At 36.9% G+C, this 15863-nt stretch overlaps 1 protein-coding gene and 1 pseudogene across 6 annotated transcripts in view; both read left to right on the plus strand.

Annotated features, from left to right (window-relative positions):
• CDK14 (cyclin dependent kinase 14) overlaps positions 1–15863 on the plus strand; it is a 599292-nt gene that overhangs the window by 368997 nt on the left and 214432 nt on the right. The gene's annotated exons all lie outside the window — the stretch shown is intronic.
• LOC131762357 (cyclic AMP-dependent transcription factor ATF-2 pseudogene) lies at positions 10104–12022 on the plus strand (annotated as a pseudogene).

Below are 15863 nucleotides of genomic sequence, written 5' to 3' on the forward strand. Positions count from 1 at the left end.
CCTATGTCCTGGATGGCTGACTCCTAGGGAATACATCCTCCAAGCTGCCTTGGCTACTGGTTCCCAGTCAGGCAATGGAAAAGTGTGAGGATTGAATATTCATTCCTACTTCTTCCCTGCTTTAACCCATATTTCTCGGAATGGCTAACTACAACTTCTGTGTGGAAGCAGTTTTTCATGGCTCTAGCTGTCAATAGATTTCCATAACATTTGGCCTTTATGATCCTAGGGGCAATAATGGCTTTTAGTTTTTTTGTTTTGGTGGGGGGGCGGTTTGGCTGTGCCACATGGCTTGTGGGATCTTATCTTAGTCCCCTGACCAGGGATTGAACCTGGGCCCTTGGCAGTGAGAGTATGGAGTCCTATCCACTGGACCTCCAGGGAATTCCTGGCTTTTCGTTCGTTCTAAGGCAAGTAATGGCTTCCTGCTGTTGCTAGCTTCTTAGTGTTTCAATATGTCTTATTAGTTCTGTTACTCCTCTGTAAGTAGTAAATTCATCAGAGTCTGTTCTGGGTTGGATTCATTTTCCTTCTGACCTTTACTAATTATAGATTCCTTGTTTCCTGGATTCCTTGTCTTCCTCATTTAGTTTCCTAAGAAAGAATGTATTAGAAATACAAGTTTTGAATTCTTAGTTTTCTCAAAATGTCTTTATTCTGCTCCCACACATGATTGATAATATTTGGTTGAGTATATAATGAGGGTTTTTTTTTCCCTCAGAATTTTGAGTGTATTGCTTACTTTCTTTAGAGCTTCTAGTATTGCTACTGAAAAGTCTGATTCCATTCAGGTTTGCAATCATTTGTGTGTCTCATCATACTTTCTCCCTGGAAAGTATTAGGTTCTTATATCTATCCCTGGTATTCTGAAATTGCTTGATAATGAGCTTTGATTGTATCTTTTTCTGTTGGTACCAATTAGATACACAGACCAATTAAACACATTTTTTACTTAATTTCCCTTTTTTTCAGCTCTGTGCCTCACTCTGCTCTCACCTTTTATCCTCAGTTTGAGGACTTTTGGTTTTAATTTCTCCAGAGGATAAACACTCGGTGTCCTGCTGGTGGGTTGGGGTGAGAGATGGTCAGAGAAGGCCTATGGGTCAATTGCTTTGTACAAACTTTCAATCCTCCACCCTATTTCCAGTTGTCAGACTCACCTTTACACTTTCTAGAACTTATGTATCCAAGTCGTGTGCCTTTTCTAAGTTGTTGTAGGTAAATACTCTGTCTATAACTTGAGAAGTTGTAGCTGCCTATGGTCTGCCTAGATTGCTACACCTTCATCCACAACTTATGAAAAAAATTCTCATCTTCTTGTGTGTCCTCATCTATCTATTTTATCCTTGTTTAAAATGTTATTCCTTAACTGACACTTCAGTCACTTTTGGGAGGGAGGGGGAGTTTGTGTACATTTTACCGAATGTCCTACTCTTCTTGATAATTTAATATTCGTGGCTTTACTTATGGACAATTGACTGCTAAGGTTCTTGTCCTAGAGAAAATTGTGACTTTGCTTGGCCACAGATTTGAGTTGCAAGTCCTGATGGGTGGGAGCCAATCAAACAGCATGGTGCAGGCAGGAGCATCTTGACTGCCAGCTTCTTAGTGTGGTTGTGGAAATTTATAATCCTTACCATTTAACTGTTAATGTAGTAATTACAACTTTATTTATGAAAACAAATGTGAAAAGAAAGCCAAGCACTTTCTGATAAGCTAGTGATGGAAAGGAATAGAATGTGAAATGATAGGTTTTTAAAAGATAAAAATTTTACATGAATTGAAAGAAGTGATTGCAGAAGGTAGTTCTCTGATCAATGGCAATGTGTGACTCCAACATGAGCTTACTATTAAAACAAGCAAAAGCAATCAGTGAAACTCTTTCAACAAATGTTCCAGTCAATGTGAAGTTTCTAATCCAATGAAGGTGAAAAAGTAGATTGTTATCTTACGTGCACAGGGAAGATATGATTGAATGGCAATGTGATTGGAGAGAAGCTAGGGGCTTATATAAACATCATTGTTGGTAAAGGGATTTGGGTGTCTACTTCATACTGTTCATTGAAGGACAAAGTGGGGACCTTTGTGCTATTGTGACATTTGTGATTTAATTCCTCAGGACACTGCATTATCTAACATGTACTTTAATTAGGAATCACATTTTCATTTACTGGTATTCTGCTCTATGAATTAATGTAACTTAAATATACTAGTAGCTTTCTTGATTTTAGACACTATATTATGTAATCAATAAACTTAGATATTTGGGGTTTTTTTTTTTCCAGTTTTGCTCTTCGAATGGAATGTCCTTAGATTCCTATTGGTAAAGATGTCATTGGGCAAAAAAAGAAATAGTACAATAATTGAAAAAGAAAGTCAAATTTAACTAAACTAGCCTATCAGTGGCCAAGAAACAGCCTGCTTTAAATTCCATTAAAATATAAAACAAAACTTAATTATAGTCTGTGACAGGCACTTAGTAATTACTAAGGACAGAATCTGAGTAGCTTCCTGTTTTCCTGTACACATGTGGATTGTTCATCTTTGGTATGGCATTTTATATTTCTCTGTATTTCCATGTGAGACAGTAGATACTAAGAATGAGATGTTCACATAATTGCATTTTCTTTAGAGCTTGGCAAGGCATTTCTGTTATTTCTCATTGATAATTCAGTGGTTCTTCCTTGACAGCTAGCTTTCACCATGTTTGCTTCTGAAGACAGAATATACTCATATCCTAAAGTAGACTCAACAAACTGAAAAACTTTATTATATCAACTATAAAAATTTTCATCTGTTTGTCATTTTTAATCCTAACATGTTTAATTTAGAAACTCAGAATTTTAGCAACCCAGTGAAATCAATTCATAATTTTGTTTCATTAGTTTTTATGGCCATTTTATACCCCTGCCTCCCAAATCTGAATATTCTTGGTTATGCTGTTCACACTAGCTGGTTGGTGGTGGCACAGAGGGAAAAAGAAACTCTAGAGTCTCAGGGCCAGCCCCCTTCCCATTAAGATCTCCCTTACACAACATGATTATGTTTGGTCATTCATTCATTCATTTAACAAAACCTTACAGAATGTCCAGAGGTTCAAGAGGGAAAAAGACCTGGTCCCTGTCCTTCAGCAGCACCCACTAGTGTTACAGCGTCACACAACTCCAGGGGGCGTCATTCACATTGTAGTCTGTATGCAATGTCTAATCTATACAGCCACATTTCAGGGCAAGTCCTTGAGTATATTCCAAGAAGCCCACAGACCTCACCAAAAAATGGACCATGAGGATTTACGGTGGGAAGGTTTTTGCCTTCAGGTCTTCCATGTGTTATCTAAGAGGGTTGTCATAGTAGACGGTTGTCAAACATTTCCCTGTCAGATATCATCCATCTAGTCGTATACCTTAGTGGTGCTCATTCCAGCATTCTTAAACACAGACCATATAAGTACAGCTATGCCATTTGATGGCTGGAACTAAATATATCAACTTACCACTCTGTAAACTGAAGTTCAGAATTCTCCTTTCAGGAGAGTAATTTACATGATTTCAGCAGTGATTTATCTTTGTGATATGCTAGATATGTTTCTCTAGAAAGATTGCTTGAATGTGTCATTTGCTTTGATCTTTAAGATAATTACCCATGAACAATTTTTTCCTAATTCCCCACGTTATTGCAGGACAATTAATACATTTGCAGGGAGGAATCTTATAATATGACTTCCTTGTTTTGCATCAGCTGTCATATAAATAGAAATTAAAGATGTGCAAAGCTTATTAATTTGTTTTTTCTTGTCCTGCCTGGTCTACAGTTATTCCTTGGAGAAGTGCTTTCTGTGGTAGCATTTTAAATGACTAATCGAATGGAACCTCTCTCTTCCTTTGTTGTTCCATAGTATAAGAATAATATTTCTCGGCTATTCAATGCAATATGTTGAGTTTTATATTTTTTTTCTTATTGTAGTCCTCAGTAAGGGCCTTTCCTATTTAAATTTTTGCATCAATTGTTAATGGTTTCTGGATATTCCTAGTCTGAATATTCCCAGTTATCTATATAATATGTGGCTGTCACTTTTATTAATTTATTTTTTGGCTGTGTTGGGTCTTCGTTGCGGCGCACGAGCTTTCTCTAGTTACGGCAAGCAGGGGCTACTCTTCGTTGTGCTGTGTGGGCTTCTCATTGCGGTGGCTTCTCTTGTTGAGGAGCACGGGCTCTAGAGCATACGGGCTTCAGTAATTGCAACGCATGGGCTCAGTAGTTGTGGTTTGCAGGCTCAGTAGTTGTGCACGGGCTTAGTTGCTCCACGGCATGTGGGATCTTCCTGGACCAGGGATCAAACCCGTGTCCCCTGCATTGGCAGGTGGATTCTTAACCACTGCGCCACCAGGGAAGTCCTGTGTGGCTGTTATTTTAAGACTTTATCTCTGGGGTTTTCATTATCTATGGAAGTCTGTTTTCAATTTTCAAGCATCTTTAAACACCCATCCTTCTTTCAGTACACTATCAATGGTGATAGACTTCAGTTTTTAGGGATAGTTTTATTGTTTTTTTTCTGCCCAAACGTTAATTTTGTAGACTTTCTTTTGATATTATCTTTATCCTTGTTAACATTTGTGTCACCAGGAATGAGAACAAATGTGCCATCTCTGTTTCTTCTTTTTTAATCTGACCAGACTGACCAAATAAAGACCCGTCATTCTAACTGGGGAGGCGGCATGGCATAACGAAGGCTCACTGGCCCAGGATTCTGAGTCACAGCTTTAGGTTCTGGGGCTGACATTTAAACGTGTAATACGGTTTCTTTACACATAAAAATCAAGGCATTGTCTTAGGCAGTCTCTAAAGTCCCCCTATCTCTAAATTTTAACAATCAAGTAAATTATACTGCTAAACCAGAGGTTTCCATGGAGACCATTGGAATTCCTTCAGAGTGACATAAATGAAGTTAGGGTTTAGATATTTTGGTGTAATGACTGAACTGATTTTTTCTAGTGTTTAATTTTATATGGTGATATGAGTTCTAAATCAGATTCCTTTCTCCACTTCAGTTTCTTGTGTACACTCCTCAGAATAGTTCGTATAATTCATTCATTCATTCTTTCTTTCTTTTATTTGAAAGATATTTATCAAACACCTATTTTGTACCAGGTACCAGGTTAGGTCCTGGGGCTTATAAAGATGAGAAAGATCCTTCCATGCCTTCAAGTTCAGAAGGAAAAACAGTGTAATAAGCTGTAACACAGATATAAAGTCAGTACAGTAGTAGCTCAGAGCGGAAGTTGATAAATTTATCCTTGGTGGATAGTTGAGGATAGGTTGGGGGGGCTGGTCAGGGAAGGTGTCACCAAGTAGTTATTAGTTGGCCTGACTCGTCAGAGCCATTTTTCAGAGTTAACAAAGCTAGAGTTGAGGACACATTGGCCAGGCCATGGACAAAAGTACCCCACCAAGGGGTGAAACAACTGATATTTGTGGGTAGGGAAGAGGGACAGAGTTTAAGAACAGGTACAGAAAACGGAAAAAAAATGGAGAAGGGGGGAAAGTGGTTGGAAGCCGGAATGGAGAAATATTTAGGAATAGTTAGGATGTGACAACTCAATTGAATGAGAGTGATAGGGGAAGGGCAAGGGTTTCAGATGATTCCTGGATTTCTGGCTCAGGTAACTGCACCAGAAAGCAAAAATACAGCTTTGCAATGTGATTTAAAAAAAAAAAATATATATATATATATATATATATATATATATATATATATATACATACACACACACACATACACACATATATACATATTTTAAGTATACATTTTAATATTATATATTTATGCATAAATATATATAAAGTATATATGTGCATGCATGCATATACACTAAAATATATATGTACCAAAATATATGTATACTGAAATATATACACTAAAATATGTCAACATAGATGTCTACATATTAAAATGTATGAGCAAGAGTTATCATTGTAACTTAATGAGCATTGTTACCAGTTGGTACTTTAAGGTGGTTAGGCTTCTAGATCTTTCTGGTCAGTCTTATTTCAGATGTGGACGCTGGTAAGGGGCTCCCTCTCACTACCTGGTCCCTCCTCTCCAGTCAGCAGCGGGCCACCCTGGGCCTTGGCTTTATTGAACTACGTTAGCTTCCTGTACTTCATTCTTCGCTTTTGTTTAGTTTTTGTTCTGACATGCCTTATTTGTAAGTACAATTCTTAGAGATATAATTTTGTTTCATAGTTTGAAAAATAAATGTTAACGTATCCCCATATATAAAAAGTTTATTGTTTTGAACTGAATGTTCTCTGAGATGGGCTTTCACCCACAGTCTAGTGTTTGGATTGGTTTTGTTTTCGTTCCTTGAGAGCTGAGTGCTCTGTAGAAGTGTCTGACTAAGATATATTGTGCCTATCTGTGCCTAATGAAGCACTCACCACAGTAAATGGTGAGTGACAGTTGAATCAGTTCAATCCCTTCAGTAGCTACCAAGGACATGTGGAATGTGATTTTTTAATCTTTCCCTTTTCAAATACTGCAGATGCCAAAATGAAAAGATCATGTTTGTTATGTGTAATACATTTTCATACAAGTTTAGCAAAAAAACCCACTTTTTAAAAAACTTTGATCATTTAGAAGCTAAACTCCTAGGGGAAAAAAACCCTCTTTGTTCTATTTTACAAATATATATATTCCAACAGAGAGAAGATAAATAAATGGCCACCTTGTGCATCAAATTGCACTACCTTTAATTACAGAATGGTGTATTTCAGTGAAGCATGGCTAAATAAAATTACCTATTAGGTTAACTAATGTGAAACCTTTCTGAGTTAGTACTGCATTCCTATGTGTTAAATTCAGATTGTGTTTAGCATTTAATCTAATTTATTTTATTAGCATACTGTTTCTTTGTGGTTCCCTTGGATGGAGCCTGAATACATATTTAGAGAATTAATCTGAGTTATAAAACTCCTTTCAACACAGAATTACCTAGATTCCTTTAGATTCTTGCTCTTCAGTTTCTGGTCTTGTGAACAGCAATATCTGCATTGCTGAGAAGATTGTTAGAAATGCAAGATCTCAGGCTTCAACCCAGACCTAGGTGACTAGAATCTGCATTCTGACAAGATCCCCATGTGATTGGTGTATACATTAAAAGGTGAGAAGCACTACTTCCGATGCTTTTTTCAATGAACACATAGGCTTTGAGGAGATTTCTGGTGCCATCATAGTGCTGAAGAAGAGAAAGGCAAAAGTACTAACTTGTGGTGAGTTATGATTCTGTTCATCTGCTGTCCTCCTGTCAGAAGCAGCCCAACACTGGCTTTGTCTTCAGCCCTCTTTCCAAATGTTTTGACAGTGCAGATGGTTCTGAATGGCTCTAAATGATAACTTGATTGAAGCCTCATAACTTTCAATTAGAGGAGTCTGTATGAGAAGGGGCTGGTCTCCCTCATGGTCATACTGTGAGCTGGGTGGGTCGCTGTCCCCTCTGCACCCCCTCCAGTGCATGGGCTGTGCTGTGTCGTGATCCCTCCCGGTCTCGGTGGCTAAATGCTGCCACTTGAGGGTGAAACTGTCACTCTCTGCCTAAAGCTCTCTATCCTAAGGAATCTCAAGCCTTTGCTAATAAATGAATGAAATTGGAAGCTAAAATTTAGGAGGGGGTTGGGGTTTTTTTGAGATTTTAATTGCACCATATTTTAAAATATTAAAGTCTTTCTACATTATCTATTGACGTTCAACCAAACTGTTGCCCTGAGACTTAGGGAAGAAGGAGAACAATGTTTTATTTTTTGATGACCAAAATAAGGTTCATGTCAAGTAGATAAATAATAACCTCTAGGTTCTGTTTTATACTTCTTCATGTGGGTTAATTGCTTATTGGGTTATTTAGCATCTTGTAACAATGTTTTTTGGGAAAATTGAGTATACTCCACTTGCAATGTCATGTGTCAAATGCAGGTATTATTTGAATATGGGAGGTAATGGATCTAATTAATACCTATTTTTGTTGAAAGATGTAAAGTTATCCTGCACCATATCATCCCAACAGGACTTTAATAATCAGATGCATTACACTGCATCTTAGCTGGGGACTGTAGTGACCAACCCTGTCTGATTCAGGTCTGGGAGGGCTGCTATATTGCAAAAACCTCTCTGATTCATTTAAACTGTATCTTTAAAAGTGAAAGACCAAATTCTTGTTCTGAGAAAGATGACAGTGACTATGACATTTACAAGTAAATAAATTACAGTTGGAGGAAGTAATATGAGAAGTATGGTGTTAGGGGACCTAACCTAGTGGTTGATCAGGAAGCCTTCCCAAGGAAGTGACATCGAACTTGATGTTTCCTACTCTGATGGAGAGAAATTCTTGCCCCTTCCTTGGGAATTTTTTTTTTCTCTGCATTCCACTCTCCTCACCATTGCCCCAAATTTAGTAGTTTAGATAAATGTTTTCATTTTGAATTCTTTTGCCACAGAGTACGTACATCAGTTTTCAAATACCTTCATATCTAGCTTACTTAATCTTTAATTAGTTTGCTGCCCAAGTTATTTAAGATTGAACTTTGACATTTCGCATTTTAGCCTGCAGTTCCAGACAGCTCATGTTGATTTCAAGGAAAAGTTTATAAAAATGTACACAGGTTCTTTTTTTCTCATATAGGGAAAACTCAGAATGCCATGGCTCTTCCACTTAAAATGACTGATTCTATATATGGTCCCAAGGAGATGCTGCCTTTCTTCATTTCGCCTTTTTTAAAATAAACTTTTAATTTTAGAGGAGTTTTATATTTATAGAAAACTTGCAAAGACGAGTTCCTACATACTCCTCACCTAGTTTCCCTATTGATAATATCTTACATTACTATGGTACATTTGTCACAACTAAGAAACCCATAAGGGTACATTACTATTAATCAAACTTTATTTTTATTTCACTAGTTTTTCCCAAATTCCTTTTCCTGTTTTAAGATCCCATTTAGGATACCACATTACATGTAGTTGCCAGGTGTCCTTAGCCTCCTCTGGGTTATGATAGTTTCTCAGACTTTCCCTGTTTTTCTTAACCTTGACAGTTCTGAGATGTGTTAGTCAGGTATTTTGTAGAATGTCCCTCAGTTTGGGTTTGTCTCATGTTTTGGGAAGGAAGACCATAGAGGTGAAGTGACATGAGTCTCATCACATCATGTCAAGACTCTATGCTATCAACATGACTTAACATTGATGATGTTAACCTTGATCACCTGATTAAGGTACCGTTTTTCAGTTTCCTCCATTATAATGTTACTCTCCATCTCCCACCTGACTCTTTGGAAACAGGTCACTAAGCTCAGCTGTCACTCTGGTGTCTTTACAACTAGTGGTTGTAATTGCTTCTGCCCTCAAAGCTAGTAAAACAACTGGGTTCTCCACGGTTTTGTCCAACTTTATTCGCTACGAATATTGGGATATAGACAAAAATCGAGAACTTCTAGCCTAGGAATAAGACACAAATCTCTCAGAGTAGAATATGGTCTATGGCTCTCTTTTTAACTTTTTCTTCCATTTTCCATGCAGATCCATAACACTAGCACTTGGCTCTCTCAATATTCCTCAGTTATTGGCTCCTGTTTTCTCTACCTGGAATGCATGGGTCCCATTCCTGGCTCCATCACCTCATTATCCAATATCGTGGGAATTGTGTATAATGTTTTAGAATTATTGTGTTTATAGCATACATACTTGAGAGACACGTGGTAGAAGTTTTGCCCAAATTGACAACAGTCCTAAAAGTTTACATGACTATACCAATAATAAGTGAAGATGGGAGAAAACACACACACACACACACACACACACACACACACTTTTTCCATACTATCAGGAAAAAAAGTTATCATTATGCTAGAGGAATGACTAAATTATCTCTGTGTTCTCTTTATAGAAAAATATATTATAGAATTATCATAGAATAGGTAATTGAACATTATACAGCCAAAACTGTAAAAAGAAAAGTATTAGTGAGGTGTGTCAGATAGTTCATAAGTATGTTATATTATTTTTCCAAGTTATGTATTATTGCCATATTTGTTAGCTTTAAAAAATTGATGGAAGTCTGTGGGAGCCCGTGGCCTTTAAAGTACGGTTCAGTCCTTTCCTCCAGGGGTGGTTTGTAAACACCGCTGAGCTTGGGTCTCCCCAGCGACCGAAAGAAGCATGAACTGGTGACCTGGAAAGGGGTACTTAGATGGAAACTTGAGAAGCACTGCTTACTTGATTAGAGTTGAGGGATTCTTGGCAGAAGAGTAAATAAAGCTCATGGCCCACCAGGTAGAAAGTATCCTTGCCATGAAAAAGAGGACGTGATAAGTTGTACAACTTATGAAATTCAAGTTACATGTGAATTCTGCCAGGCAATACAAGGACCTGTGGAATATGAGTGATGACAAACCCTTTCTATGTACTGCCCCTGGATGCGGCCAGCGTTTTACCAACGAGGATCATTTGGTCCATAAACATAAACATGAGATGACACTGAAATTTGGTCCAGCACGTAATGACAGTCTCATTGTGGCTGATCAGACCCCAACACCAACAAGATTCTTGAAAAACTGTGAAGAAGTGGGTTTGTTTAATGAGTTGGCAAGTCCATTTGAGAATGAATTCAAGAAAGCCTCAGATGACATTAAAAAAATGCCTCTAGATTTATCTCCTCTTGCAACTCCCATCGTAAGAAGCAAATTGAGGAGCCCTCTGTTGTAGAAACAACTCACCAGGATAGTCCTTTACCTCACCCAGAGTCTACTACCGGTGATGAGAAGGAAGTACCATTGACACAAACTGCACAGCCCACATCAGCTATCATTCGTCCAGCACCATTACAGGTTCCCAATGTACTGCTTACAAGTTCTGACTCAAGTGTAATTATTCAGCAGGCAGTACCTTCACCAACCTCAAGTACTGTAATCACACAGCCACCGTCCTCCAACAGGCCAATCGTTCCTGTACCAGGCCCGTTTCCTCTTCTGTTACATCTTCCTAATGGACAAACCATGCCTGTTGCTATTCCTGCATCAATTACAAGTTCGAATGTGCATGTTCCAGCTGCAGTCCCACTTGTTCGACCAGTCACCATGGTGCCTAGTGTTCCGGGAATTCCAGGTCCTTCCTCTCCTCAACCAGTACAGTCAGAAGGAGAAATGAGATTAAAAGCTGCTTTGACCCAGCAACATCCTCCAGTTACCAATGGCGATACTGTCAAAGGTCATGGTAGTGGACTGGTTAGGACTCAATCAGAGGAATCTCGACCACAGTCATTACAACAGCCAGCCACATCCACTACAGAAACTCCGGCTTCTCCAGCTCACACAACTCCACAGACCCAAAATACAACTGGTCGTCGAAGAAGAGCAGCTAATGAAGATCCTGATGTAAAAAGAAGGAAGTTTCTGGAAAGAAATAGAGCAACAGCTTCAAGATGCAGACAAAAAAGAAAAGTCTGGGTTCAGTCTTTAGAAAAGAAAGCAGAAGACTTGAGTTCATTAAATGGTCAACTGCAGAGTGAAGTTCACCCTGCTGAGAAATGAAGTGGCACAGCTGAAACAGCTTCTTCGGGCTCATAAAGATTGCCCTGTAACCGCCATGCAGACGAAATCTGGCTATCATAGTGCTGATAAAGATGATAGTTCAGAAGACCTGTCAGTGCCGAGTAGTCCACATACTGAAGCTATACAGCATAGTTCTGTCAGCACATCCAGTGGAGTCAGTTCAACTTCCAAGGCAGAAGCTGTAGCCACTTCAGTCCTCACGCAGATGGCGGAGCAGAGTACAGAGCCTGCGCTTTCACAGATTGTGATGGCTCCTTCCTCCCAGTTACAGCCCTCAGGAAGTTGATTAAAAACCTCAGTGCAGCAGTTTTAGATACTCATTAGTGACTTCAAAGGGAAATCAAGGAAAGACCAGTTTCCATTTATGCGAAGTCTGTGGTTGTAAATTTTTTTTTTACTTGAAATTAAATTTGGCTCTAAAGTTGGTGTAGCAGCAGTTGATGATCAGACTGAACAACAATAGTTTTTGGTCTCTGGAAAAAGACTGATTTTGCTTTTTTAATAAATATTGTTAGATTTATTAATTTTTCTGTGCTCAGTGTGTAAATTGTATTATAATTCATTGTGGTTTGTTTCACTTTTAATTTTGTGGTGTTTAATAAATGGGGGTGTTACTGAAAAAAAAATTTATGGTTTCTTTTTATTATTTTTTCTCACCCTAAATACACTTTGTACCTAATTTTTTATTCATAATGAGAACTCCCAAGTTGTATGACCTTTGGGACTAAAAAAAACCTGTCTCTGCTCATAATGACAAAGCATTATCAATTCTGCTTAAAATCTTGATTTGAATTGTAATGAAAAAAATATTTACACAGCTGTGGCATAAATTAAATTAGGAAATTTTGAGCTCAAAAGAATTAAAGATGTGTGAGCATGGGTGGGTGTTTTATATATTACCTTGCCTGGTAAGTAATCCTAAAATGAGAGTTTGAACACACTGCATCCTTTGACACCTTTCATTGTAAGCTTTTGTGACCAGTTCTTTTTATTGAAAAATTTAGACTAAGCGCTTGATAATTACACAGTGATTCAAATTCCCAGTAGAAGCAAATTAAAGGAGACATTTATTTTATTTATACATAAAATTTATTTCCTGAAATAAAATTATATATCATAAGTATAATGCTTAAATGGATGAATTCTTTTGCAGTAAGCCACTCAGGGCAGTCAACTTAATCCATCGGGAGAGGTAGCACAGCGTTTATGGAGGGTAGCAAAGGAAAAAGTGGGGGGGAGGAAAGCAAGCAATACTCCCTCCATATTAAATTGAACGGCTTTTTATTGCTGTTTAGCAATAAAGAAGTTTCAGTAATAAAGTATTCTGCTGTGTTAAGATGTTGATATGTTTTATACTTCTACTTTTTAATTTTTTTGTGCTTTCTATCTCTTTTTGTAAATCCTTTCAATATAATTCTCTCAGCTTCATTAGTATACCCTCAAGCATCTTTGAAAAATGACAGCATAGGAAACATCCATTAGAAATGAAAGTCCAAATCCCTTAGCCAGCTAAGCAGATAAGCGCCTATAGAAATGCTATATCATCTCATTCCAACTGAGTAGAATTGCAGCATAGATTTATCTTTTGTTTTAACTATCATGTTATGGAGATGTTATGGACCAAGAACAAGTAGTGGTAAAAGAATTTCCATAAGTGGTTCTGACAGTGTAAAGGTTACCTCACCAGCCAGCTTAGCAGATACACCATCGGGGTGGATGTGGGTTCTGCTGAGGGTCTTCACACTCAGAGTGGAAGCTTGGGGTGGGAAAGACTAAGGCCAATAAGTGGAGAATAGAGGGTATATTCTGAATAGAGAAAAGGAAGGTGCCAGTAGCTATTAAAGATTCAAGATATTTTATGTAAACTGAAATAATAAAACAATAGAAATGTAGCTCAGTAGTCTTAGAAAAGAATTCTTGGTATAAAAAATGTAAAAACCCATCAAATTGAAATTTTAGATCTAACTGGATGTCTGAAGCCCCAATATCTATAAGAATATCATTGCATTTTAATACACAAATAAAATAGTTCTTGCCTCTCAAATCTTTTTAAAGTTTTATTATTATTACTATCATTATTTTTTATACTTTTTATTAAAGTGTACTTGATTTATAATATTGTTTTACAGTTGTACAACATAGTGATTTAGTATTTTTATATATTATACTCCATTTAAAGTTATTACAAAATAATGGCTATATGTCCCTTTGTTGTACAATATATCTTTGTTTCTAGTTTATTTTACACATAGTAGTTTGTATCTCTTAATCCCATACCATTATCCTGCCTCTCCCCCCTTCCCGCTCCACACTGGAAAACACTAGTTTGTTCTCTGTGTCTGTGAGTCTGTTTCTGTTTTGTTATATACATTTATTTGTTTTATTTTTTAGATTCCAAACATAAGTGATAACATAGAATATTTGTTTTTCTCTGACTTATTTCACTAAGCATAATACCCATTACGCTTAGTGATCCATCCATGTTGTTGCAAATGGCAGAATTTCATTCTTTATATGGTTATTTCATAGTATGTGTACATACATACTGTGAAATATATATATATATATGTATGTATCCCTTTTATCCATTCATCTGTTGATGGGCACTTAGGTTGCTTCCATATCTTGGCTATTGTAAATAATGCTGCTATAAACATTGGGTGCATGTATCTTTTCCAATAAGTGTTTTCATTTTCTTCAGATATATACCTGGGAATGGAATTGTTGGATCATAGGGTAGTTCTATTTTTAGTGTTTTGAGGAACCTCCATAATGTTTTCCATAGTGACTGCACCAATTTACATTTTCACCAACAGTGCACTAGGTTCTCTTTTTTCCACATCCTCAAATATTTGTTGTTTGTAGACTTTTCGATGATAGGCACTCTGACAGGTGTGAGGTGATATCTCATTGTGGTTTTGATTTGCATTTCTCTGATGATTAGTGATGTTGAACATATTTTCATGTGCCTGTTGGCCATCTGTATATCTTCTTTGGAAAAATGTCTATTCAGCTCTTCTGCCAATTTTTAACCAGGTTGTTTTGTTCTTTTTTGATATTGAGTTGTATGAGCTGTTTATGTATTTTCAAATATTCTCTCCCATTCCATAGTTGCCTTTTTGTTTTGTTGACTTTCTTTGCTGTGCAAAAGCTTTTAACTTTAATTAGGTCCCATTTGTTTATTTTTATTTCTGTTTCCTTTCCCTGCAAAGTCTGATCCAAAAAAATTGCTATAATTTATGTTAAAGAGTGTTATGCTTATGTTCCCTTCTAGGAGTTTCATGATTTCAGGTTTTACATTTAGGTCTTTAAACCATTTTGAGGTGTTTTGTTTTGTTTTGGTATACGGTTCTAATTTCCTTCTTTTACATGCAGCTGTCCACTTATTGAAGAGACTGTCTTTTTCTCTATTGTATATTCTTGCCTCCTTTGTCATAGATTATTTCAAACTGAGGCACCAGTTCTTTAATAACCTTGGTTTCAGTCAATTTGGTCAAAAACACTGAAATTAAAGCATGTGATAGATATTCTGGTGAAGATGCAAATGTATTAATATTAGTCAGGAAAGATATCTTTAAATATATTTTTAAAGAAAACTGCATTTTTCCTCATTAATCACTCATTTATAAAGATTCAAAATACAAAAAAAAAAAAAGACCCCACTGTAAGTGCATGGGTTTATTTCTGGACTCTCTATTCTGTTCCATTGATCTAGTGTCTGGTTTTGTGCCAGTACCATGCTGCTTTGATTACTATAGCTTTGTAGTATAGTCTGATATCAGGGAACTTTGTTATTTTTTTCTTCTGTTCAATTTTTTGGAATAGTTTGAGAAGACTATATATTAGCTCTTCTTTATATGTTTGGTAGAATTCTCCTGTGAAGCTATCCAGTCCTGGAGTTTTGTTTGCTGGGAGTTTGTTTTGTTTTGTTTTTTAATTACAAATTCATTTTCACTACTAGTGATCTGTTCAGATTCTCTCTTTCTTTGAGTCAGTCTTGGAAGGTTGTATGTTCCTAGAAATTTGGTCATTTCTTCTATGTTGTCCAATTTGTTGGCATATGACTGTAGTATTCTCATTATTTTTTGTGTCTCTGTGATATCAGTTGTTATTTCTCCTCTTTTATTTCTTATTTTGCTTATTTGGATCCTCTGTCTTTTTTGCTTGATGAGCCTTTCTAAAGGTTTATCAGTTTTATTTATCTTTTCAAAAAACCAGCTCTTGGCTTCATTGATCTTCTCTATTGTGTGTTGTGTTTCTATTTTATT

The sequence above is a fragment of the Kogia breviceps genome, chromosome 9 (genome assembly GCF_026419965.1).
Source record: "Kogia breviceps isolate mKogBre1 chromosome 9, mKogBre1 haplotype 1, whole genome shotgun sequence".
NCBI lineage: Eukaryota > Metazoa > Chordata > Mammalia > Artiodactyla > Physeteridae > Kogia > Kogia breviceps.